We start from the raw sequence: 27,346 nt of genomic DNA, 5'->3' as shown, positions 1-27,346 counted from the left end.
ATTGGACAGTCACTCTCCGGCTTTCCACACCAGGAGCAAGGATAAGTATGGCAGAGCTGCACCCACACCTCAGGTAACAAGACAAAGAAGAAGAAGGGCTGCCCTGCTGGACCCCTGACTTCCACATGGATACTGTCCTATGAAGGACTGCACGAACTGAAGATTTGGCCTTCACCACTAAAATGACTTTGCCTGTCTTATACTGATTTAAGAAGGGACTCTCTGTTTGCTACAGGTACAGAGGAGCTGGCCAGAGTCCTGTGCATCAAGTCCTGCAAGCAGAGCCCAGCCGAGCAGCATCCAGTGACCATTTGAGGATTCTGAGCTAGTGTATTCTGGGATTTGTAGTCTCAATTCCCAAGGAGCAACTCAGAGCTTCTGGGACCTTCAAGGACCCAAAAAGGACCTCTGGAATAAGATTCAGAAGTTTGGAGACGTTTGGATCAACGCCATAAGTTGGAGAGGTGCTTTGTGGGAGTTGTAGTCCGAGACCCCAAGAGGCAAACCAGAGCATCTGAACCCTTGGCCGGTGCTGTGGACCCGTTTCCTGAATCAAGAAACACTTCTGAAAGTAAGAGTAACAGTGTTACCTCATAGGTGGCCTGAACTCTGGACTTTGTCCTTGTCTAGTGTGACCTTTTTTAACCCTTTGAGCGCTAGTTGCTTATATGCGCTACAAAAAACTTGAATTCTTTAAAAAGTCATATCTCCGGTTCTCCTTATCTGATTTTAATCATTTCATTGTCATTTTAAAGATAAAATATAATATATTTATTATAAATTGGTGTTGGATTTTTATTGTGTTTTGTGTTTTAATGATTTAATGTTTTGTGTTCTTGAAGTGCTTTACACACTTGTCTCCTAAGTTAAACCTTGTTGCCACTTGCCGAGCTACCAATGGTTGAGCTGGGTTTGATTTACTGAGACCTAACTGGACCTAAGTGGGGGTTAGTGGCTTATTGCTAGGTGTAGGTCTTTACCTGCCCATACCAATAATCCACTTTCGAACACGGATTTGTACCAAATCACAAAAAGAGTGCTCTTGTTCTGCTTTCTCTGGTAGGCCAACCAAGCATAGGTTGCTTCTCCGCGCCCTATTTTCAGCATCTTCTGCGCGTGCTTCAAGTGTTTTGATCCGTGTCGACAGTTCGGCTACTGTTTTGGAGATCTTCATATTTTCCGGGGCGAGGTGTTCCAGCAATTTTCGTTGGTGACCACTCTATCTGTTAGTCGCCTGTGGTCGTCCCTGAGAAGTGTCAAGTCCACTGATAATGAATCTATTTTTAGTTCAAGTGCTTCTCTGGACGCTTGGATTGCTTGTAGCAGTGTATCTAGAGTGGTCTCTTTAACTGGTTCCTCCGTTCCTCCTTCTCTATGGCAGCCGCTCTCCTCTGCAGCCCCATCCTTCTTTCTAGGGTTGCCCATTCTCAGTCGCTGTTTCTTTGTCTCAAGGCTGAGGTCTTTTAGTCTATCTCCCTTGCTATACTACTTATGCTTATAGCCTTGTTTAGGTATGCCTGGGTCTTTTCCCCGACTTGGTTCTGGTCTGTTCGTTGTCTCATGGGCTCTGGTTGCCCTAGCCTTCTGTGCCGTTGCTGGCTGGTAGTCCCCTGGTTCACTGTTTATTGGGGTATAGTTAGTTTATGTCTTGGGGGTCCAGCGCCCAGTCCCCGGGCCCGCGTCTCCAGTCTCGACCCTATGTGCCTCTGCAGCTTCCTCTCTCTCCGGGTCTTAGGTTGTTTCTTCACCGGAGCTCTCCACTTCTCTCCTCCAGCATGTGGTCAGCGCGCCTTTTCTTTGTGCACCATTCAGGTCAGGGAGGTCGATCCCCCGGTCTCCCGGATCCCGAAGTGCACCCAGAGTCTCACCGCAGGGCTAGCGCTCACGTCCTGCCCAGCTCCCACCTGTCCCGTCCGAGGTGCAGGCCCGCCTCGCCGTCTCCAGCATCTCGCTCGCGCTCTAATGCTCAGCGTGTGGGGTCCAGGTAAATCCCTTCATCTGCCGTGGTGCATATACGTGACGGGCTGTTTCCTGCGGCCCGAACCCGATCTTTCCTGCTGCTTATGTCGGGGCCCTCACTTTACCCCACGGAACTGTCATGTGGCCCAGGCCAAGCCCGCCCGGGGCGCGGATCTGTCTTTCCGCCCGCCGCTTCTCATATGCGGTGCAGCGATCGCTTCCCTCTTCTACCCACTGTGTCTTTGCGCACGGATGACACTCCCTTCCGACGGAGCCTGGTTTCACTTGCTGCTTCCCACCTGGGCCACCATTTTGACGGGTGGTCCCACCGGGCAGCTCAAGTCGATCGAACTTCTAGGTCAGATTCTGCTCTTTGCTCCGTGACCGTCGACCACCTCGGGGGTTCCCCCACTTGCCGCAATGTTTTTTGGGTGAAGGCCGGGGGTCCGGGATCAGGATAAGTGCTTATAGGTTGGAGGCCGTCAGGAGCTCCGCTTTACGTGTGCTGCTCCATCGGCTTCAGGCCCCGCCCCCCCCTTTAACTCTAGCTTTATGTATATGGTTCCTAGTCTAAGCTCTAAATCACAATGTCCTAGAATGTAAAAATGTGAACATGTCTAAAGGGCTTACAGATTCTGTATAAACTATACAAAGTGTTACTGTGCTTTGCAAAAGGCATACTGCTAGGATCTCAAAATTTAAACAAAGTGAACATGTGCTAAAGTGCCTACTGATGAGGAATAACCGGGTCACAAAAGTGCCACATCCATGCATATTTTCTCATTTAACGCCTCCATCTTTATCAAGCAAATCGGATGGGACCAACAATGGTTCCCACTCTATATCTGTTTCCCAAACCAGGCTCAAAGTCAAGGAAAGGAAATCCCATATGGCACTAATGGGTCGTTTTGTATGATAGAGCAGTATGAAAGTGTTGATGCGCTTAAAAAAGGCATACAACCATGATCCCAGATCACATATTAGAATGAAAGTGAGCCTATGCTAAAGTGCGTACGAATGCTGGCTAGAGCAATACAAAAGTGCTAATGTACAAGGAAATAACTTACAGCTGATATCCAGGCAGTACCTTACCCCAACCCCTTCTGAATTTTGCATAATAAAAACAAAAGCTGTCCTGACATTTTACAATGAATTAAAATAGTACAATGATGACTTAAATCTCTTCAAGCTCCCCAACCTTTTAGCATACGCCTCATCAAACCTTCTGATTCTAGAACTTTTCTCAAGTCATTCTCTGTATGATGGAACCCTCTCTGTATGCCAGAATTGAAGAATAAGTGACCTGGTCACAGACACAAATATCTGGGCTGAATTACTCAATTAATACTGCAGTGTTTCATGGACAAAACCAAATTGAACTAATGAAGGTTCCCAGTCTATATCTGCACCCAAAGCCTGGCTCAAGCCTGAGGAAAGTGAATGCCAAAGGGGCGCTAGTTTTGGGCAGATACAAAAAATATGAATCCATGCACCAGTACCCTCCTGCTTACCCCGAAAGCACCGATCCTCTAGAGAAGGCCATTTTCTGTAGAGGGCCGCCGGGGAATGGTATGCCATCCAATGAGAATAGAATGACATTCTCTTGAAATTGGCTGCCCTTAAGACCTTGTGGCCCAAAACTGAAATTGCTTGCCAGTCCTCCTTGGAGGATCTACATTGCGTGACTCTATCAATCTTCTCCAGAGCTGCAGTGAGGCATACCTGTGCACCTAGGTTGTGTAACAGCTTATACCAATTCTCTATACCAGAAATATTAGTCCTATAAAGCGCCAGCAATACCAGGTGGACTAAGGATTCATCATTCATCTTTTTTTACCATTTTCAAACAATCCAGTTGGTAGACTATCCAGGTGAAAACCAAGCTAAATCAACAAGCAAATCTAGGCATTTGACTTATTTGACTTATTAGAGACTTTGTGGAGAACCTGGCGAGCCTCTGCCACATTAATAAATAGATAAAACTGTCTTTTGGCCAGAATTTTCAGTTTTGATTGCTGCACAATTGACGCCTGCAGGCCTTGGGCCCTGAAATGATGCATCAATTTCACAAAATCTTCCTGCGAGCAGCTGAAGCAGTCTTATGGGAAACGATGCAGCATTGGGAGATTTCAGGTATTGAAAATTGTTTGTGCTTAATGGCCTCTGCCAGCACCCTTTCCTTAATCCAATAATCCATAAAGTTGACCAAAATAGTACAAGGAAACTTAGCACTTGGAGCGCGGTAAGCTGGTAAACAATGGGCCCTGGCTATTGATAGATCCCCTGAGAAATCTGGAAAGACCTGGGATCTAATGAGGACTTACTGGCCTTCACAGCCACCTGGAACACCAACAATATGCAAATTGGAACACGGGGAGTGATTTTTCAACTCCTCAAATTTGGCCTCAAGAGATACATTCTGCCTTTCATGCTTGGAAATGAGCTTCTGAGTCGATACAACTTGATCTTCTAGTTGTGATACTCTTGGCTCTGCCTCCTTAAGCCTCTCTGGGAGCTGAGTCATTGTATGCTCAATTTTAGCAAGCATCATATGAAGAACCGCTACTTCAGCGTCCTGTGATGCCTTAAGATCTCTGATCTCTTTCAGTATCATATGAAGCACATTTTTGGTGTTCATCTGCATAATCACTACTTCGTCCATGAAGCTTGCTGATGTTTTGCTTGCTGGTCAGGGAGCTTAACAGAGGAGGAGCAGTCTTGCACGATTTGGCCCTGAAGCTGTGTTTGCAATATGGAGAGGCTAGAAATAGAGGTGAGTTCCAATGGATCTGCCTGGAGGATGTTAGGCTGAGTGGGTACTGAGACAACTAGACTCACTATACCTTTAACAAACAGAAGATAGTCCTTGGCTTTCCCAGGTTTTGGCTCAAGAACCAGGCTAGACAAACCTGAAGGAGATAGCCCCAAGGTCCAGGAAGTGCAATGGGCAACTGTATCTTTGGCTGCAGATTCCAGGGGAACAGTGTAGGAAGGTAGCCTCTTTCTAGCCTTGTTACCCCCACTTTTGGCCTGTTTGTGAGTATATGTCAGGGTGTTTTTACTGTCTCACTGGGATCCTGCTAGCTAGGACCCCAGTGCTCATAGTGGAAACCCTATTTGTCAGTGTGTTTGATATGTGTCACTGGGACCCTGCTAGCCAGGACCCCATTGCTCATTGTTTGTGGCTGATATGTGTCCCCTGTGTGGTGCCTAACTGTATCACTGAGGATCTGGTAACCAGAACCTCAGTGTTTATGCTCTCTCTGCTTTGAAAATTGTCACTGCAGGCTAGTGACCATTTTCACCACTTCTGATTGGCACACTGGAACACCCTTATAATTCCCTAGTATATGGTACCTAGGTACCCAGGATATTGGGGTTCCAGGAGATCCCTATGGGCTGCAGCATTTCTTTTGCCACCCATAGGGAGCTCAGACAATACTTACACAGGACTGCCACTGCAGACTGAGTGAAATAACGTCTACGCTATTTCACAGCCATTTTAGACTGCACTTAAGTAACTTATAAGTCACCTATATGTCTAACCCTCATTTGGTGAAGGCTAGGTGCAAGGTGCAAAGTTACTAAGTGTGAGGGCACCCTGGCACTAGCCAAGGTACACCCACATTGTTTAGAGCAATTTTCCCAGGCTTTGTGAGTGCGGGGACACCATTACACGCGTGCTCTACATATAGGTCAATACCTATATGTAGCTTCACAATGGTAACTCCGAATATGGCCATGTAACATGTCTACAATTGTGGAATTGCCCCCCCATGCCAAATCTGGTATTGGGGTGCCAATCCCATGCATCCCTGGGGCTCCAGCATGGACCCCAGGTACTGCCAAACTAGCTCTCTGGGGTTTTCTCTGCAGCTACCGCTACTGGCAACCTTCAGACTGGTTTCTGCCCTCCTGGGGTCTAGGCAACCCAGTCCCAGGAAGGCAGAACAAAGGATTTCCGCTGAGAGAGGGTGTCACACCATCTCCTTTTGGAAATAGGTGTTAAGGGCCTGAGAGGAATAGCCTCTCCTGGCATCTGGGAATGCTTTGAAGGGCACAGATGGTGCCCTCCTTGCATAAACCAATCTACACTGGTTCAGGGATCCCCCAGTATCTTCTCTGGTGCGAAACTGGACAAAGGAAAGGGGAGTGACCACTCCCCTGTCCATCACCACCCGAGGGGTGATACCTGGAGCTCCTCCAATGTGTCCCAGACCTCTGCCATCTTGAATGCAGAGGTGTGGGGGCACAATGAAGGCCTCTGAGTGGCCAGTGCCAGCAGGTGATGTCAGAGACACCTCCTGATAGGCTCTTTCCTGGTTAGGTAGCCAATCCTCTTCTGAGGGCTATTTAGGGTCTCTCCTGTAGGGTTCTTGTCAGATAATGAATGCAAGAACTCACCAGAGTTCCTCAGCATCTCCCTCTTCGACTTCTGCCAAGGATCGACCGCTGACTGCTCCAGGACACCTGCAAAACTTCAACAAAGTAGCAAGAAGACTACCAGCAACATTGTAACGCCTAATCCTGCCGGCTTTCTTGACTTTTTCCTGGTGGCGCATGCTCTGAGGGCTGTCTGCCTTCACCCTGCACTGGAAGCCAAGAAGAAATATCCCATGGGTCAACGGAATCTTCCCCCTCCTAACCCCAGGTACCCACTATAAGCCAGGCCAGCATCCTACAAACAGTAGAAGGGTCAAGTGACTCAGGCATTGTTTCTGTGGTCATGGAGATGTGGAGCGGGCCCGCCAAGGAGCCCACCCCCTGCTGCACACTTTGAACACCTGCTCCCACACACTGACACTGCAGGATATCCTCTGGACTGAAAGGATTAGAGGATATCCTGCTCTCCTTATGATAGTGTGGGCTACAGTTTGCTCTTACGACAAGCTGCCTTGCTGTTTTCTTGGCCCTTTGTGTGACTGCAGCGGAGTCTCTGTTTTCTGCTGTTCCAGTCTTGAAGTGTTTTTTTTTTCTTTTCTCTCTTTTCTTTTCTTTATTTCCCTCTTCTTAACCTTGACTTACTCCTCTTCTGTTGAGCTGCTGCTCGATAGTGCCTATTGCCAACCAATTAAACAATGATGAATAAGTGAAGGCAAGACGGGATCAATCTATGTAACAGTAGGGAAAAATCAATCTCAATGTCCCCAAGAAAATAAATATATATATATATATATATATATATATATATATATCAATATATATATATATACATATATAAATATATACATGTATGTGTGTGTGTATATATATATATATATATATATATATATATTTTTTTTCTTTTGTCCCAGCCAGCCAGAACAATAGCAGCAACAAAGCAAACTTTGGATTTAATTCTGGAGGACACCCTGCTGGCTTCACACGCTGAGACTATGCATTCACAATAAAAAGTTAAGGGGAAGGTACCCCACATAGTGCTTACTTGGTCCATTGGCCGGTTGCCCATTCCACCAAACCGAACCATCAAGAAAAGCAACATGAGGCATAATTAGCCTTGCGACTCCTCTCAGCCCCTCGTCACTTCTAACAGCATCCCTGCACTTTGCACTAATGTTGGTAGAGGTAAGTTAACTGCTGACCCCCTGCCATCTACCTTGTGGCTCGCGGCACCTCTTGGCTTTGTATGAGTCAGGTGACGAGAACCAAGTCAGAACAGGTCTAATTGCTTCACCACTGTTGGACTTTTCATCCTTGGCAAGGTCTCCCTTAACTTTTTGCCTCTGTTCCCCAGGTTGTGGCTGTGTGCCGGACTCTGATTTTACTGTTTTTGTTACTCTGGGCACTTTACCACTGCTAACCAGTGCTAAGGTACAAGTGCTCCTTTACAAAATGTGTATGTAATTGGCTTATCCATCATTGGCATATTTGGTTTACTAGTAAGTCCCTAGTAAAGTGCACTAAAGGTGCCAGGGCCTGTAAATCAAATGTTACTGGTGGGCCTGCAGCACTGGTTGTGCCACCCACATAAGTACCTCTGTAATCAAGTCTCAGACCTGCCACTGCAGTGTCTATGTGTACAGTTTTAACTGTGAATTCGACTTGGCAAGGGCGTCCACGTGCCAGGCCTAAACCTTACCTTTTCTTACATGTCAGACACCCCTATGGTAGGCCCTAGGTAGCCCCAAGGACAGGATGCAGTGTATGTGTTTTATATGTCCTGACAGTGAAATATTGCTAAATTCGTTTTTCACTGTTGCAAGGCCTGTCCCTCTCATAGGTTAACATGGGGGCTACCTTTGAATCTGATTAAAGTGTAAATTCCCTTTGGGAGTGGATAGACATGTGGAGTTTGGGGTCTCTGAGCTCACAATTTAAAAATACATCTTTTAGTAAAGTTGATTTTAAGATTGTGTGTTTGAAAATGCCACTTTTAGAAAGTGAGAATTTTCTTGCTTATACAATTTCTGTGACTCTGCCTGTTTGTGGATTCCCTGTCCGGGTCAGTTTGATAGTTGGGCTGGTTGCACCTCATACTAGACAGTGACACAAAGGGAGCTGGGGTGTAGTCTGCATTTCCTGATGAACCATCTGTGCTAGGAGGGAGGAGAGGAGTGGTCACTTACACCTGAAAGGGATGTGCCTGCCCTCACACAATGCAGTCTCCAACCCCACTGGTGAGTGTCTGGGGCCTGGCCTTGGCAAGGCAGGATTTCACGTTCCAAAGATACTTTACTTTGAAGTAGGCCTACTTCAAAGGAGAAATTGGGTATAAGAAGGGCACCCAAAAACACAGACTTTAGAAAACCCTTCTGGAAACAAGAGGAGCCTCTGCCTGGAGAAGAGCTGAAGAGCTGAGGAAGAAGAGATGCCCTGTCTGTGACTGTGCTTTGTGGAGCTTTCCTGCAGTTGCTGCTTCTGCCAGAGTAACAGGGCAAAGACTGGACTTTGTGTGCCTTCCATCTTGAGAAGAAATCTCCAAGGGCTTGATCTAGAGCTTGCCTCCTGTTGTTTGAAGTCTCAGGGACAGCAAAGACGTCTCTCTGACAGCCCCTGGAGTCTCTGGAGAGACTCCTACTCTGCCCTGTGGGGCCCATCCAGTTCCTAGGACCCTGAAAGGTGAAGCTGGCAGCCTAAAGACAAGGAAATCCACGCACAGAGCGCTGTGCAGGGAAACGTTCGGCGTGACTCTGATCTGTGGCTGAAGAAACGACACGCCGCCGGCTCCGCAGCTGAGAAACAACATTCGCAGGAAATGCGACCAGAAAATTGATGCACGGAGCAGGAGAAACGACGCACAGCATCGCTGACAGAGGCTGGAGATCACAATCCGCGCTGCGGGGTGTTCGGATCATCGTGTGGCTCAATTTCCGACTCAAGTACTGTTGTGCTTGGAAAAACAGGAAAAAACATCACAAGTCCTGCCCGGACCTGAGAGTGCTGACCAGATTGATGCATTGCTCACCTGCAAAGAGAAGAAAAGACGCGCTCCAACCCAGTGAAAGGAGAAACGACGCACGGTCATCCTCGTGAGTGGAATCAACACATCGCAAGCCCTTTTTGACACGCACTCGCCCGTGCGAGGTTATTTTTTGACGCACCCAAGGTGCTTTTACAGGCTGACAGCGTTACTGTGTGTTTAAAACTACTTAAAGACTCTCTGTGATTTGTAGCTGATAACCTGACTTGTGTAATGTGTATTTTTGTCATTTTGGTCTTTTTTTGTTTACATAAATATTTCCTATTTTTCTAAACTGTTGTTGTGTCAGTTTGTAGTGTTCTCATTTAGTTACTATGTATGTTGGTACAAATAGTTTACACCTAGCACTCTGAAGTTAAGCCTACTGCTCTGTCAAGCTACCAAGCGGGTAAGCAGGGGTTAGCTGAGGTTGATTCTCTTTTACCCTGACTAGAGTGAGGGTCCTTGCTTGAACAGGGGGTAACCTGACTGTCAACCAAAGACCCCATTTCTGACAACAACCATCGGCCTTGCGGCTCTAAAACGGTTGCTGCGATCACTCCTCACATTCGGCGTTTCAGATGCAGCTCCTCCGCGACTTGCTCAGCCTACCAATCATGCCCAGGAAGTAAATGTGGCATGCCTGGGGGTCGGTGTGTATGATACATCAGCAGCAGAGCATGGGGTGATCCGCCCGCTGCCGTCATTCCCGGAATGTTTCTCCAAAACTCGATACTGTCCTAAATGAGGAGCATACAGACTTCTTAATTGGTTGTATTTTTTAACACAACTTAAGTCTGCCTTTATGCTGCTTTCATCAAATGTAACTAGATACAAGCCAGATAATGTGCTAACTTAAGGCAAAGCTACATTTTGTATACCGTTCCTAAAAACTGTACTACCAATATTAACAAATGCTTCACCTAACCTCAAACCTTGTGATTTATGAATAGTAACAGCCTACGATAGAGAAACTATAATTTTTTTCCGTTAAACATATAAATTTTTCACAAGCAAAAATCATGCAGTACATTGTCTAATTTGCTTTGCTTTGTCAATCTGAATAAATGTAATCACAAGATATTCCACCTAATTGCTATTTGGAAAATTAACAAAATCAGCAACTTTACTCACAGCATCCATAACCAAACCTTCTTCAGCATTTAAATATCGCCGCAAAATCACTCTCCAGTTTTAGATAGTGTTGGAAGGTGGTTTATTAGTAGGTGTATGTAGGTCCCTAAAGTTAATAATAAGGACACTGTTGGAAAATGGATTATTGGTAAGGGCAACACTTAGTAATAGGTCACAAACCTCACTACGTCTCAATAAATTAATCCCAGCTCACCCCTTTGGAGCTTGGCAATGAGCAGTTAAGCTTAACTCATGAGACAAGTGTGTAAAGCATTTAAAAATCACAAAACAATAAATAAGTAAAACACAATACAAATCCATCACCAATTTATGAAAATAGATTATATTTTAATCTCTAAAATGACACTAAAACAGCAAAAAATCCAATAAGGGGAACTGAAGATGCACATTTTTAAAGATTAAAGCTCTAAATACGACCCTGACAGTCGGTGATGAAGTGGCGTGGACGGACCGGTGCAGCCGGTGGCACGCGTCTCCAGGCTGGCGGTCAGGCAGTTTCCCACATCCGTATTACTAGGTTGCACACTGCCAGGACGTCCGGGCGGTCCCACTGCCACGAAAAGCGTGGTGGAAATGAACAACATAAAAGGGAACACTCACCTTCAGGAACACAGGCACGCCATAGGCGCCATGGCATGCGAATTGCAAGTCTTCCCAATGCTCCTGCTGGCCATTGACTTCCAGGACCAATGACGCTGACCAAGACAACAACCGTAAGTATACCAGCCTAGCACACTGGAGGGAAGGACATTAGTACACACACACAGCACACACACACACAACACAGCAATCAAGCCCACACACACACACCCATACCAACACACACATACACACATGCCAAATCGCATAACTACGACACATACATGTGGAAAGAAAGCCAGGACAAGGTTGTTTCCATCAATACCAACCGACAGTGATGCTGATATAATAAATAACTTAAAACCAATAAAACTATATACAATGAGGCCCAAAGGCCAGTCCAAAATTGTCCATTGTGCCCCCACAACACAGGGCACAAAATGAGGCCCCAACTTGACTCCTGACTGCAAAGTGCTGGCCTCCACAGGGCAGGGGCATCAATGGGGCATGCAGGCACCTCGGGGGGGGGGTTTGGGCCTGGAGGGGGGTCCTATGGGCTGGGTTTGGAGGGAAGTCCTTAGGCCTACCCCTGAACGGTGGTGGTTTAGCCAGAGGTGGGGTGGTTTGGGCCAGGTCCTGGAAGTGGATGTAGTGGGCTTAGCCTTGGCTGTGGGAGGGGTAACTGTGGACTTGCTGGGGTGGGGGAGGGGCTTGGTGATGACCAGTGGAGGCCTGGGAGGTGGAACGGTAGCAGAGCGCATGGGGGAACAGGGACTGGGGCAGTGGTGGGGAACAGGGAAAACTCTGTCAGGAAACGTTTCTTAGGGGCACAAGGTAGGTCGTGGGAAGGACGTTTGGGAGTGGAGGGAGGAGTTATGGTTGAGAAGTGTGTACGTGGAGGTGCCTTGGGTGCAGGGGCATGGATGTGTGACATTTGTGTGCTGGGTGAGTGTTGGGTGGGTGAGTATGGGTATCTAGGTGTACTGGGAGGAGGGGTGAAGGAGATGCAGGAAGTTTGCAGGAGGGATGTGTGAGTGAATGTTTGGGTGGTGTCTGCAGATAGGGTGGATGTGCTGCATGTGGGGATGTTGATTGTCATGGTGTGTGTGCATGCGGTGTATAGGGTACATGAATAGGGGTCTGTTATTGTGGAGACGGTGCAAGTAAGGGCATATGTAGCAAGATCTGTGACTGATGAGGTGCTGACTCAGGTGTGAGTGGTGTTGTGACTGTGATGGGGAGGTGGTGGAGGAGTCAGTGAAGGGAGTGGGTGTTGGCATGTCTGCATCTGAATGTTGTGTGAGTGCATGGCAGTGGTGGCGTTTGTGGTGCTTGTGTCAGTCCTTGTGTACCGTGTCTGTTGATGTGGATGCATGTGGGTCAGTAAGTGTGCCTTGGATGGGTGAGGGGAGAGGGATGTGGGTTTGGGAACAGGTAGCTGGAGGGGGGACAGAAGAATAAGGGACACTGGATACGATCAAGGAGGAAGCCAGAACCTGAAACGATCTCTGCAGGCCAGACAGGACACAGTGAATGCCTTCCAGGAACGCATTGGTCTGCTGCATCTGGGATGACAGTCCCTGGGTGGCATTCACAATGGTTGTCTGCCCCAAAGAGATGGACCTCAGGAGGTCAATAGCCTCCTTATTGAGGGCAGCAAGGCTCAGGGGCAGAGGTGCCTGTGACGCAGGAGACGCCCACCTTCCTGTGTGAGCAGGCATGGGCAACTGGGTGGGGAGCTACAAGGGTAAGGGGGTGGCAGACAAGGACGGTGTTGGGATGGTTCCAGATGGGTTCACCACTGCCAGGGAGTGTCCATCGGAGGGGGAATATGAAGATGGTGTCATTGACCTCCCCCCCCCGTGGCACTACCCTCACCCTCCGTCCCACCGGTCACCTCGGCTCCACTGGTATCAGCCTCGTGGGTCATGTGGTCTTCAGCATCCCCACTCACCAGTGCGCCTTCTTCTTCGCCAGATGATACTGATGCACACAAAGACAGAGGAGGAGAGGGAGGGAGGATGGATGGGAGGGAGAGAGAGACAGGGTGCAATCGGTCAATGACAACACAACAGTCACACAGAGTAACTACAACATCTACTGATGCCATACCATGACACGCCATGCCCTCACCTACACATGCTACTACAATGTAACACCATGGAGGAAACCACAGCAATGCACATGTAAACCACTGACGCTGTTACAGATGCAATCGTGTACATGATGTGAGGCATACCTGCCACACCTGCCCAGGACCTGCCCTCTTCACATGCCCGTAGGGAAACACTATTCCTGGACTAGAGAACCAACAGAATGATTTCAACTAGGCCAGTGGTTGGCATCAACTGATTACAATGGCCTGACACCATAGATGCTATGATCTTGTTGGCATGTGCTGTCTAGCAAATTTAGGTAGTAGGTGACAACACAGATACCACATTGGAGCTAACAGCATCTCCATTCCTGGACTGCATGGCCACACATCCATGATGCAAATCCTGCCTGGCTGGCTAATACCCATAGTGGACATGAATCCACCTAGTACCCATGCTCCAGCTTCCCATTAGTGCACACCCAGAGCCACAAAAGCAACACACATCGTAAGTGAGAGTATGTACTCACCCCCTCATGGCTGCTGTGCTGCCCTCAAGAGCCCATCCACCTCAGGGTAGGCCACTGTCAAAATGCAGGCTATCGGGGGGGTCAGGGTCTGACAGGCACTCCTCTCACATTGGGAGGACATCCCCAGCTGGGCGTCCGTGGGCTTCTGGGCCCAGCATCTCAGGTCCTCCCACCACTTTCCACTGTGGCTGCTCTGCTGGGCAATGACCCCAAGGTCCACACTTGTTTGGCGATGGCACACTATGGCCCTCATTCCGACTTTGACCGGCGGCGGTCGCCGCCGGCCTGTCGGGGGCCGCCAGAATACCGCTGCGCGGTCAAAAGACCGCTGCGGTAATTCTGACTTTCCCGCTGGGCTGGCGGGCGGCCGCCTTCAGGCTGCCCGCCAGCCCAGCGGGAAAGATGCTTCCACGATGAAGCCGGCTCGGAATCGAGCCGGCGGAGTGGAAGCTGTGCGACGGGTGCAGTGGCACCCGTCGCGTATTTCACTGTCTGCAAAGCAGACAGTGAAATACTTGTAGGGGCCCTCTTACGGGGGCCCCTGCAATGCCCATGCCAGTGGCATGGGCACTGCAGGGGCCCCCAGGGGCCCCGCGACCCCCCCTACCGCCATCCGGTTCCCGGCGGTCGGACCGCCGGGATCTGGATGGCGGTAGGGGGGGTCGGAATCCCCTCGGCGGCGCAGCAAGCTGCGCCGCCTTGGAGGATTCAATGGGGCGGCGGTACACTGGCGGGAGACCGCCAGTGTTGCCGGTCCGACCGCGGCTTTACCGCCGCGGTCGGAATCCCCATTGGAGCACCGCCGGCCTGTCGGCGGTGCTCCCGCGGTCCTCCGCCCTGGCGGTCTTTGACCGCCAGGGTCAGAATGACCGCCTATATCTCCTTTTTCTGATGGGTGCTGACCTGCATGGATGACATAAACAGAAGGACATATTAATGTAGAGTAGCATCACAGGGAAAGCAGTGGACAGCACACATCTCACGACCACACTCACATGTCATCAATCCACGTAGGCTCAGACTCCTCGTCCATATCCATTCTCCAGTCACACTGACTTGTCCCTAAGCCCCCATCCCTGTATGCATCACTCAAAGACAGAACAGTCAAACTGGCCTCACCTGCTGCTCTGGTGCCCCAGACAACTGACCATACAGAGGTAGGACCCCCTCCACAACCTTCTAGAATTCCTCCTGGGTGAAGGATGGGGCCCTGTCTCCTGCAGGACGTGGCATCTTGGCTACCAGAGTGAGAACACAGCAGCACATGCAGCGGAGGTCTTCTGTGCACGATTGTCAGGAGTCAAGTGAGCATGAGCATGTGAAATGGAGGTCACGGCCGCCACGGACTTAACCATCAATGATCACCATTGGCTCCTGCCTCCCATAGGCAACCATGTTAACCAATAAGGAGTTGCATGACGGTTTATACCGCCTACAGCCATGACGTGTTACGCCAGTCGGATGTGCACACTTCCATCTGTCCAATGCATGCAGGACCAGCGACCACCATTTTACATGTGCAATGTGTATTCAGGGTGCATTTAAGGTGCGTCATGGATGATATTTGTTGACCTGTGCACAGCTGAAACGCATCCACACAGTCAATGCTGCACATCATGATATTTACTCCCTCCCATTTGCAGGTACGTGGAATGTGCAGCATGAGGAATGCTCTGATGTACAGGCTGCTAGTCGACCTTGCCACCCTGGAAGAGCGACACGTCATCCAGACCTATTGTTTGAACTGTCAGACCATCATGGATCTGGTGACCCAGTTGGAGCCAGAACTATTGCCTGCCATTCGTCATCCCAATGCTATCCCACCCACAGTACAGGTGTTGTCAGTCCTCCACTTCCTTGCCTCAGGGTCCTTCCAGATGACAGTGGGTTTGGCAGCAGGGATGTCACAGCCCATGTTCAGCAATGTCCTGGAAGACGTCCTTTGTGCCCTGTTACAACATATGGCCAGCTACATCAGGTTCCCACATCGTGCTGATTTGCCCACTGTGAAAGCTGCCTTCTATGATTTGGCACATGACCCTCATGTCATAGGAGCTATAGATGGCACCCACATTGCCCTGCTGCCACCCAGGAGGAATGAACAAGTGTATAGGAACTGTAAAAACTTCTATTCAACCAATGTGCAAGTGGTGTGTTTCGATGACCAATATATTACACAAGAAATGGCCAGGTCCCCTGGGTCTGTGTATGACTCCTACATTCATCCTACAGCACCATCCCCCAAATGATGGCACAACTACAGAGGGACCAGGCCGGTATGCATCCTCACATATGGGTGCCCCTCTGCTCTCAACACTCTACACAACCTACACTACAGCCTCCTGGTCCTGATATGGCTCTTACATCTGTGCACACAGTTGACTCTGTCTATCCCAACCTTTCCTGGCTACTGACACCCGTGAGGCATCCAAGTACAGCTGCTGAAAACAGGTACAATGAGGCCCACGGTAGTACAAGACGGGTGAGCGAGCAGACCATTGGCCTGCTGAAGGCCAGATTCTGGTGTCTGCGCATCTCCGGAGGTGCCCTACTCTACACACCTCAGAGAGTGTGCCAGATCATTGTTGCTTGCTGCATGCTATACAGTCTGGCTCTGAGATGTCACATCCCATTCTTGGATGCAGAGGAGGTAGCAGCTGCACCAGTGGCTGATGAAGGGGACATGGAGAGTGATGATGAGGAAGATGATGAGGATTCAGCTGACTCTAGAGCGGAGCTTATATGACAATACTTTCACTGAGATACAGGTATGTGTCATATGTATGGTATATGTTGAGGTACGCTGTCTGCCTTCTGCCATGCTACCACCTGCTGTCTGTAATAACTGGAGATATTGGAGCTCTGAGTCTGGGTGGTTTGGTGGGGTGGTTACATGTGGCCATGAGGTGGGTGGTTACTGTGCACAGGTCAGTATTATTCTCATCCTGCTGTTGTGTTGCTGCACTTGTGACATCTATGTGCTGGACCATTGTTCCCTGAACTGCCTGATCCAGTGCAATATGTGTGTTACACTAAGTGATATCTTCTGTATTGCATCCTGTCCTGGGATTCGACATTGGGAGGAGGTGCAACATTACTGTTGATGGCAGTGTGAACTTCCTAACGTGTGGCTCTGTTTGCTGTTAGGGAGGGACCATTTGGGAGGTATGTCTTGTGAATGTGGGTTTATTATGGCCATGTTTTTGGACTTGACTTGCCATCACAACCTTGGCTTACTACAGCGCATGTGTGTTGATTTGGCATATGTGACACCTATAGTGATTCATGCCCCTGTCTTGTTCTACTTTCAGACATTGTTGTGCTGCATTCTGGTCCCTGCCTCACCTGTTGCCTCCCTTGATCCATCTCTCCAGCCACTGCCTGCTCCACTGTAATTCTTGCTACATTTCATTCCCCCTCTGTCACTCACACATACATTGGCAGGACATTGGATTAACTGCTGCACACATAATGGCTGTATCTTGAATGCTCATGACAATAAAGACGTAGGCAGTAATTTTGGTTAATGGTGTTTATTTGGGATGTACAAGTGCAAGGGGTGATGAGTGGGGTCATGGTGGGTGGGCACATCACATTATTTGGGCCGGCTGTGGGTAGTCATGACATGACAGTGAACAGTCAACAGGGTGCCTCAGTGACACACAAGGGAGTATGTTCAGGAGAGGGTCACTTCCTATTGGTGGTCGTGGTCTTGGCATCAGATCCAGCGGGATGTCTGTTTGGATGACCTCACTTGCATGGGGGCCCATCAGCTACAAGGATAGGGATGCTAGTGCCCTGTGGGTCCTGTGGCAGGGACTCTATTCCACTAGCTGCTGCTGACATGGAGGGCACAGTAGTGATGTGGCTAATGGAAGGGGCCTGCTGGTGGGAGATGGACTCACACAGGATTCAGCACCCCCTGCCATGGTGGTATTGTAGGTCTGCTACTGCTGCATAGCCTCCTGATGGTATTCTCTCTGCAGCCTCTGTGCCTCCTTCACAGTGGTGAGGATCTGGGCCATGGTGTCCTAGGTTCGGTGGTATGCACTCAGGATTTGGGTGAAGGCCTCCTGGGCAGCCAGTTGTTGTGTCTGCCCCGTCCGTTGGGTCACTGATCCCCTCCCACTGTCATTAGCCCCATGTGCCTGTGCCCCTGGCACAGTGTACCCACTCCCAGTGACACCAGGCCCTTCATTGTCTGGGGTGTGTGCCCTTTACTCTAGCCCCTGTACTGTGGGGCACACTTCTGATTGAGAGGTCCCTGGGGCATACATTTGGGAAGAAGGGGCTGGCTGAGGTGTTGTAGCCACATGGGATGGAGAGTCCAGTGTGTCCAGTGTGGGGCTGCTGGGAGTGGACTCACCAGTCACCCCAGATGGCCCAGGCAACTCGTCTCCATCCAGACATACACTGGGGCCTTCATCACGGGGACCGCTATCTGACTCTGGCATCCTCTGCTGGGTGACAGTGGCAGGGTTACCTGTGAATAGAAAGAGGGAAGGTTTGTATGTTGATGTGTAGTTGTCATTTTCCTGGTGTGATTCATGCAGCAGCTTCATTTGCTTCCCAGTGATGGCAATGACAGCTGCAGCACTGCAGGCATTGTTTTGGTTATGGGGACTGTGCCATGGTTTCTTTGTGCCATGGTCGGTTGTGGATGGTGGTTTGCATTGCTGTCATTGCCATGTGTTGGGAGGAAGTTGTTGCAAACAGTAGGTGTGGGCTGTGATATGGTTGTCCATGCAGGTGTCTCACTGTGAAGGGGTACAGTGAATTTTAGCTGTGTGGGGTGTGATGCATTGTGGGAGTTTTTGTTTTACACATTGTGATTCTTACCCTTGCATTGGGGGGAGTGTGTGGGTATGGTGGGAGAGGGGTGGTGTGGCATGCAGGGAAGGGGTGTGGGGTGATTCGGGGTTGCAGTGGAGTTGGATGGGGTGGATAGGGGATTGGTGGGTAGGCATGCTAGTTAGGAGTGGTTCTTGCCTGTGGGGGTATTGTTGCCTTGCCAGTTTTGAGCCCTCCGTCAATTCCAGTGAGTCCCTCCAGATGCATTATGTCCAAGACCTTCTCCTCCCATGAAGTTAAGTAAAGGGGTGGAGGTGGGGGCCCACCGCCAGTCTTTTTCAGGGCAATCCTGTGCTTGGACACCATGGAACGGACTTTTACCCTGAGGTAGTTCCAACTCTTCCTGATATCCTCCCTTGTGCGTGGATAGGTGCCAACTGAATTAACCCTGTCAATGATCCTCTGCCATAACTCTGTTTTCCTGGCCAAGGATGTTTGCTAGAACTGGACTCCCATCAGTTGTAGATCAATTCTGACGATCTCACCCACCATGACCCGTAACTCATTGTCTGTGAACCATGGGTGCTTCTGGCATGACATGTTGGGGGTGCTGTGTGTGAGGGTGCAGTGTGGGGTGATTGGTGGTTATTGGGTATTTGGATGTGAGTGCTGGTGGGTTGTGGTGGTAGTGTGTGCAAAATGTGCAATATGCAGGTGTTGGTTGTGTATGAGGTGTGCTTTGTGGGTGGTGTCTCTCTGGCTGGTCGTGGTATCGCACGGATTGTTGGTGTGTTGGGGGTGTTATATTTTGCAGTGAGTAGGTGTGTGTGGTGTGTGTATGTGTTTCAGGTGTGGGGTATTTGAACTGTCCAATGGGGTGATGGCTACTATTGGGAGTGTGTTTCGGTACTGCAGCGGTGCGGACCGACGTGCATGTGCCTCTTGTTATGGCACGGCCACTCACCTGAAAACCAGGCTGTCTGCAGGGGAGATGACTGTTCTCCTGACCTCCTAAAGCACCTCTCAGTGCTTCTGATTGCATCAGGATCCCTGGCAGGTGCCCCAAAAGGGAAGGGGATTTGGAAAATGAGAGAAAGAAACACTGCACTACTTTACATCAGGTCAAGCCGGGTGTGGGTCTTTGGGTAATGGAGGACTGTCAGTGGAGACCCTGGAAGCTGCCTTTCTGTGATGAATTACGGTATTGATGAAGCTATGTGCTAATAAGAGGCTGTTTCACAACATTGAATAAAGCATGCACTGGTCTCATTAAACAGCATTTCAAAAGGCATGCACTGATCTCCTTAATTTTGTCTAATTTGGTAATCACAGCACATTAACCTGGTAATATCAACAACTTTACCCTCTCTCTCTTCTCAGGGATTAATATACACAAAAGATGATGAAATCTGAATGTCTCTAAACAAATTAGGGAGCTCTGTAAGTTTCTTTCATGGATCTGCACTTTCACATAAGGTTTTCTATGGTAAAACTACAACATAAAACGAGTTGCAATACCAAAAGCAAGAAAACTCACATATAGAGTATTCCTAGCACTGAATTGCATAATCACTTTTAACATAAAAGGAATTGCAATACCAAAAGCAAATAAACTCACACATAAAGTAATCCTAGCACTGAATTGTGTAATCACTATTAGTATGAAAAATAAACAAGTGGAGCATAGTGAAGTTCAGACACAGTTCTCAGTTACAAAACAAAAGTTGTCAAAGCCCCAGTGCTAAATCTGTTATTCAAACCTCATCAATGCCCCCACTCATAAATCATGTCTGTGTCCTTAGAAGAGGCCTTTCAGAGTCTCAAGAAGGCTAGAGTGCAGTCAGTCTTAGTTTTCAACTTTCATCAAAAAAACTAAGCAACCATAATAAATTCTACACAAACAGGTTCCAGACAGCATGCTCCACTTAGCTGACAGAAGTGTGTTCTTTCCAGAAGATCTTTGCGGAAGCTCTGTGCTGCCAGCCCAGTCAAGAAGGCAGTGGGTGAGGCCTGGAGGGAATTCTAGAGCACAGAGGACCTTCCTTGCCAGGCGGGAAGAAAGCCAAGCAGCGTCCTGTGCACAGTAAGAGTATTTATAGCCAGTATGACTCATGCTTCTGAAAACAGGAGGCAGCTCCGTCTTGGGGGTGTGGTGGTTGCCTGGCAATCAATAAACAAATGAACCTAACACATTTAGAAGCACTAGGACTTGACACAGTCACATGTGTTCAACAAGCTTTGGTGAAAACAACTATATAGTACAACAAGCATTGGTAACATTAAGTACATATCACACATTGGCAATATGTATCCTGAAATGCAGACAGTGCAATGACAATACAAGCAACCCAGTGGTGCTACATGTACATGATTAAAACAACGCCCCTGAGGATGTTGACAAATTAGGCAGAGTTGTTGGATCCTGACACCACTGTGCTGAAAAATTACTCATGATAGGGCGGTCGGAATGGGGTCGGCGTGGCAGGGCTGGCGGTGATCAGTCAGCATTTCACCGTCGGACGGTCTGGTGGTTTTGGGGCTGTTTTTGGGTGGTTTGTTCTTTGTGACTCGTAATATGGCAGTTGCTGCACTGGCGGTATGGTGGTGGCACTTTGCATGGCGGTCTTGCCCGACAACCACCAAAGTCGTAATGAGGGCCTTAGTCTTTTTTGTGGATGTTTTGCTCTCATGTTCAAGTGGGGCTCCCCTACATTCTGGCTTGTTATGTGACAGCAGTGGCTTGGCTCAGAGCAAAGTCCAGGTCAAATTCTGGAAGTCTCATCACTGGGTAAAAGCTCTGGAGCTTCAGCGGGATAAACCTGAAATTCAGGCCGGGTCATGGTTCAATGTTGACGGCTTGACTCTCGTCGACAGGTCTGTCACCTTATAGAGCTTTTTTGCAAATTCACTCTGAAGCTCTCCAAAATTCAGGATCTTCTTCCAAAAGTCATGTTTGGGGGCTTGCATCATCCACAAACTTGGTCCAAGGTTCCAGAAGCTCTGAGTTGCTCCTTGAGAGTTGAAACTACAATTTTCAGAATGCACCTGATCAGAATCTCCAAAAGGCTATTGGACGCTTCTTGCAGGACTTGATGCAGAGGACTTCCGGTAGCTCCTTAGTACATGTTGCTTACAAGGAGTCCACTCCTCGATCTTCAGAAGTAAGGCAAAGTCCTTTTTGTGGTAAAGCCCAGATTGTCAGCAGGGCAGTCCTTTTTCTTCAGTCTTTCTTCAAGCCGGGATCTGAGCAGCTCCTCCATATGTATCTATGCTCCTGGGTTGGCAAGTAGCGGATACTCTAGACCAATGGGGCGCATGGTGCCAGTCTCTGGGGAGACCGCTTCCGGCAAAGTGTGGTAAAAATTAATCCCCAAAAATACTGTTATTTAATAATCCAAGATGGAAAAAATCTCTCCTGGGAGGTTAGATACAGCTGAGCCCACCCACTGATACCCATCCACCCTTCAGTCCCTCTCCTAATCAAATTACTGTGGTTCTCATCTGCCTGGGGGAGCAGGAAATGGGTGAGGTCTTGTTTATGTTGCAGGTGGCTTTCCCTCCGTTGAAGACCAGTTAGCCACCCTACTCCCTTCCTGCACTGCCGTCTGCTACAGCTCCACTCACTAGACATTTCCTTTGTTTCAACCAAGGCCACTTCATACCTCATTGAGGTGGCTTGGTACAGGCTGCCAGAGGCTGACCAACCAGGAAACCGCACTACAGGGCTGAATTAGGTAACTTTAAGAAAGAGTTCTAAAATTTGTTTCCTGTAATAGTTTTAATAAATCTAACATGAGCAAGTTGTTGGATTAATTCTAACAATTAATTTGATATCTTACATGACAAATTTAGCTCTGTCGTAGCGGAAATAAGACTTTATTATTTTAAATTAAAGCCTTCAATTTTTAGCCTATGCAGTTAATGTAGGACAATGGTAAAATACAGATTTTCCCTTACCAGGGCTTATAAAACAGCTTTTATAAAGTTCCTGCATATATTTACACTGCACCCAACCATTTGGCCCCCTAAGACAAACTTTAGGGGAGTGACATATGTAAAAATAAGGAAGTTTAATTCTTTGTAAGTATTTTTAATTCCAAAGTCCAATTTGAGGTTAATTTTATTTTAAAAGCAGACACCATACACCACAGCAGTGCACCCATGAATGCCTTAACTCCACTAGGGTCCCTAAATCTACATGCCCTACCATATGCAAGGGACTTATAGGTAGGTTGTCAGAGGGAATTATAATTACGCCTAATATACATATACTTTTAAAACTGAGCACTGGCCTTGAGCCTGGTTAGCAGAGGCTAGGGCAGAGGAAGAATCAATAACAACCAGTATCAGTCATAAAATTGGGGTGATCAGGGCCAAAAGGATGACTTTTTTACACTAACTCTTTATTACTGCTAACCACTGCTAAAGTTCATGTGCTCTCTTCTCTAAACATGGTAACATTGGTTTACACTTGTTTGGCAAATTAAATTTACGTGTAAGTACCTTGGAAAGTGACATACCAAATATCCTGGGCCTGTAAATTAAATGCTACTAGTAATTGTGCCAACCACTTAAGTAGCCCTTTAAACATGTCCCAGGCCAGCCATTGCAGGGCAAGTGTGTGCTCTTTACTGCCACTTTAACTTGGCATATAAAATCTCTTGTTAAGCCGTAAACTCTCCTTTTATTATATGTTCATCACTCTTAAGGTAGGCCCTAGGTTGCCCATTGGCTTAGGGTGCCATGTAAGTAAAGGGCAGGACATGTACTTTTAGGTTTTACATGTCCTGGTGGTGAAAAACTCCCCCAGTTATTTTTTCACTACTGTGAGGCCTATTCTTCTCATAGGCCAGTATGGGGAATTCCTTAATATACTTTTAAGCTGTGATCCCTGATCAGAAAGGAGTAGTTAAATCATGTTTCAAATCATTGGAATAGTAATGATAAATTCTCTTTACTGGTAAAGTGGGATTTAACATGACTTGTTTAGAAATACCACTTATTGAAAATGGGCCTGTCTTTGCTCTTACTGCTCTGTGTGCCTTCCAGCCTGTCTCCAATACACATCTGGGGTAGGTGACTGCTACACTTTGTGCATTCTCTCTAGACAGCCACCAACACAGGAAGGTTAGGTATGTCTGAGCACTCATCTACATTCTGATTGGCATTCCTGGGCAGGAATGGTGGCAGGGAGCTGACACTTACACTTGAATAATGAAGTGTGCTTCCCCAAACAAAGGGCTGATTACCCCCTACTGGTAGTTTGAAGCCAATGATAGGAAGAAATTATCTCTGTGCATTTCAAAGACCCTTCTTTGAAGTCTCACCCGCTTCAAAGGCACATTTGAGTATAAGAACTGGGGCTCTGACCCTCCTAAATCAGTACACTACTGTACCTGGAAAGAACTCTGGAGTAAGGACTGCGGTGCTGCAAGGAATGCTATGCTGCTGGACAGCTTTCCAAGCAGAACTGCTCTCTGCCTTGATGATTTACCCTGCTGCCTGCTGATCTCTGCCCAGCCGAGGAAGGACTGGACCCTCTCAGCTGACCCAAAGTGACTCCAAAGGCTTGCTGGCTTGCCCCCTGTTCTCCTCGAGTCTCAGGGACATCAAATACTGCCTGCAACTCTGCTTTTGCTACTTGACTTTGCCAACTGTGAGTCCTACCCTTGCTTGATGAGTTGTGGAAAACTGCTAAATTGGTTTTCTACTACTGCGAGGCCTGCTCCTTTCATGGGGTAGCATTAGGGTTACCATAATATACTGTTTGAGTGTAGATTCTGATCGGAAAGGGTGTAACCAGGTCATATTTTGTTTGGCCAGAATTGTAATACAAAATCCTGCTTATTGGTGAGGTTGGATTTTATATTACTATTTCATAAATGCCACTTTTAGAAAGTGAACATTTATCTGCACTTAAAATCCATCTGTGCCTTACAGCCTGTCTCCAATCCACAATTGGGCTGGGCTGGTTGACAGCTCCCTTGTGCATTTCACCCAGACAACCACAAACACAGGATACTCAGTCACACCTGTACTCATCTGCATACTGAATGGGTCTTCCTGTGCTGGGATGGTGGAGGGCCCGACAATTATATTTCAAAGGCTAGTGGCCTGCCCTCACACAATGGACTGCCAATCCCCCTATTGGGACCCTGGCAGACAGACCTGTACTGAAAGGAGACAATGTGCACTTCAAAACCACTCTTTAAAGTCTCCCCCACTTCAAAGGCCTTATTGGGTATTTAAACTGGGTCTCTGACCCCACTAACTCAGACACTTCTGGACCTGAACCTGCTACCTGTCAAGAGAAACTACCTGTCTGCCCAACGGACTCCTCTGGACTGCTTTGCTGATAAGGACTGCTGCCCTGCTGTTGCCCTGCTGCCCTCTGACTTTGCTGAGAAGTGCTCTCCAAGGGCTTGGATGGAGCTTGCCTCCTGTTTTCTGAAGTCTCAGGGCCAAAAGGACTTCATCTCTTCAAGGAACTCCCGGTGCGCCAAAGATTAAAACACAGCCTGCCGGAAACGACGCATAGCCTGGCGTGCGACGAGAAAATCACCACACAGCGAACCAGAATGACACAGCCCAACTTCTTGAGTGAAGAATCAATGTAGCACCTGCCTTGCAGCCGGAAATTCGACACACAGCCTATCAGATTGGTGCACAGCCAAACCAGGATGATACAGCCCAACTTCCCGAGTGAAGGATCGATGCAGCCCCTGCCATGCAACAGAAAATTCAACCCACATGCCCAGAATTTCCACACAAGGACCCTGGACATCAAAAAGATCCTCCCATTGCAGTGAGGAACCAAGACAGTGTGCTGGAAATCGTCACAAACCCCCTTGCAGCATAGAAAGAAACAAGGCAACGTCTGTGTAGCGCCAGCAATTCGGACGCACATCCTATTTTTCCATGCATCTCCTGCTAACTTTATTGGGCATTCTAGTGCACCATAAGAGGACTATGACTTGGTAATGAAAGAGTACTTTGGAATACCGAGAATACCTACACTGAAGCTGTGGGGCTTGCATGGGAAGGAAGTTCATGTTTTAGGAATGTAAATTCAGTCTATTATTAATGATTGGGATGAGAAAGAGGGACGAAGATGTTATGTGCCCAGACTGAACTAGGAATGTACAGAATGGCCAATGTTCACTGTAGCTCGTGGTCTTTTTTCATCATGTAATTTCCTGTCATTGCTCTTAATGTCTCCGGAGTAATAGACTATCAGAAACCTCTATCCAACATGATTTGTGATGCTATTCACCATTTTACACTGAACATGCCCAAGTTTGTCAGCGCTGTAATTGCCTGTCAAATGCGCAGAGAGCACTTTTTGTTTCAAGGACAATCGGCTAATTTCTGCGGTGCCATGACTATAGCAATGCAACATATCAAATGTTAGACTGAATTCCCTGCAGTGTATAGTTTCCAGATAAGTCGTAATAATTCATCATTCTAGCCTCTATTTAACTGTACAGTGCTGTAGATTACATTCACGAGTGTCATGTTACAATACCGTTCATGAGCGTTGAACCGCAGTAGAAATGTGAGTCTAAAACCAAGAAGTCGCAGAATTTAAAGTTTATTTTACAAATTGCAGTTTTATACAATACAGAACGAGGGTATAATGTGGACATCTGACGATTCCCAATATGCACAATTATATTTGGCTTTATGGTTGTAAGTTCTAAATCAGTACACCACTACTGATGGCAGTTTAAAATGAGAGTTTTAAAATAACCTGGAAGAAAATTTAAGGCACGCATTGGATATTTTATGTAGCAAAAACACAGAATGGAGGAACCTACACATGTATATATGTGTAGTATATGATATGTTTAGGAGACCTATTTCGGTTGCTGCTTACATTATCCCTTTCTCATTGTTAAATTATTTTTACATATAGGGTTCATATAAATAACATTAGGTCATCCTGATTTGAAAGCAAAAACAATATGCAAGTCAGATGTTGCAAGCAAAGTACTAAGCAAATATATAATCCTGCCAATAAAATGCTCACTTAGACCCTTTTGACTAGCCTGATAATGTTGCATCCGATGCAAACAGTTTTATGCGCCTGCTTCGACATTACGAAAAAGTTATAATGTTAGGAGAGTCAAAGTGCAACCTGTTATCACCCATTAGTGCAACTTTAGAAATTGAGCTGCAAAATTGCTACTGCGGACATTCATAGTACATGGTAATAGTTCCCACACCCCAGGGTGATTTTATCAGGTACAGTCCATGTCATGTGCAAAACGGTTCTAAATGTATCATGGACAAAAATAGTGCTGTTTAAATTACAGTACTATCTTCATCTTCATGACTTACATTTTAAATTGATTGATTTGCATTTACAGAACGAATTACGTGGGATGACTCACTACTTTGAAGAGCACTTCTCTGTGTGAATGCACTTGTCTACCTTGCCTCTCTCGCTACATTTCCCTATGTACACTTATCCAATAATAAAACACACACAGACACACACATCCATTCGGGTCCAGAGAAATACACACCACAAACACACTTTCTGCCCTTAACGGAACCAAGGTCAAAGAAACAAGAAAATCTGCATTGTGGGTCTCAATGAAGAATCAAAAAAAGGCTATTCACTCAATGAACCTCTGTAACTCAAGTACTTGTTTTGGAAAGATGAAGAACAATACATCCTTTTTGGGTACATGCAAAGGTCCCCAAAGTTCACTTGTCATAAACAGAACTAAATTGAAGCAGCAAATGTTATTTTCCTTATCAGATCCTCAGAAACGGTGGTGCGCTCAAATCGTTCGCCTACCAGTAGCTTCAAACAATGGAATGAATTAAAAT

Source organism: Pleurodeles waltl, chromosome 6, assembly GCF_031143425.1.
Source record: "Pleurodeles waltl isolate 20211129_DDA chromosome 6, aPleWal1.hap1.20221129, whole genome shotgun sequence".
In the NCBI taxonomy this organism is placed as follows: Eukaryota; Metazoa; Chordata; class Amphibia; order Caudata; family Salamandridae; genus Pleurodeles; species Pleurodeles waltl.
The sequence above is the reverse complement of the archived record's forward strand: the minus strand, read 5'-3'. Positions refer to the sequence as shown.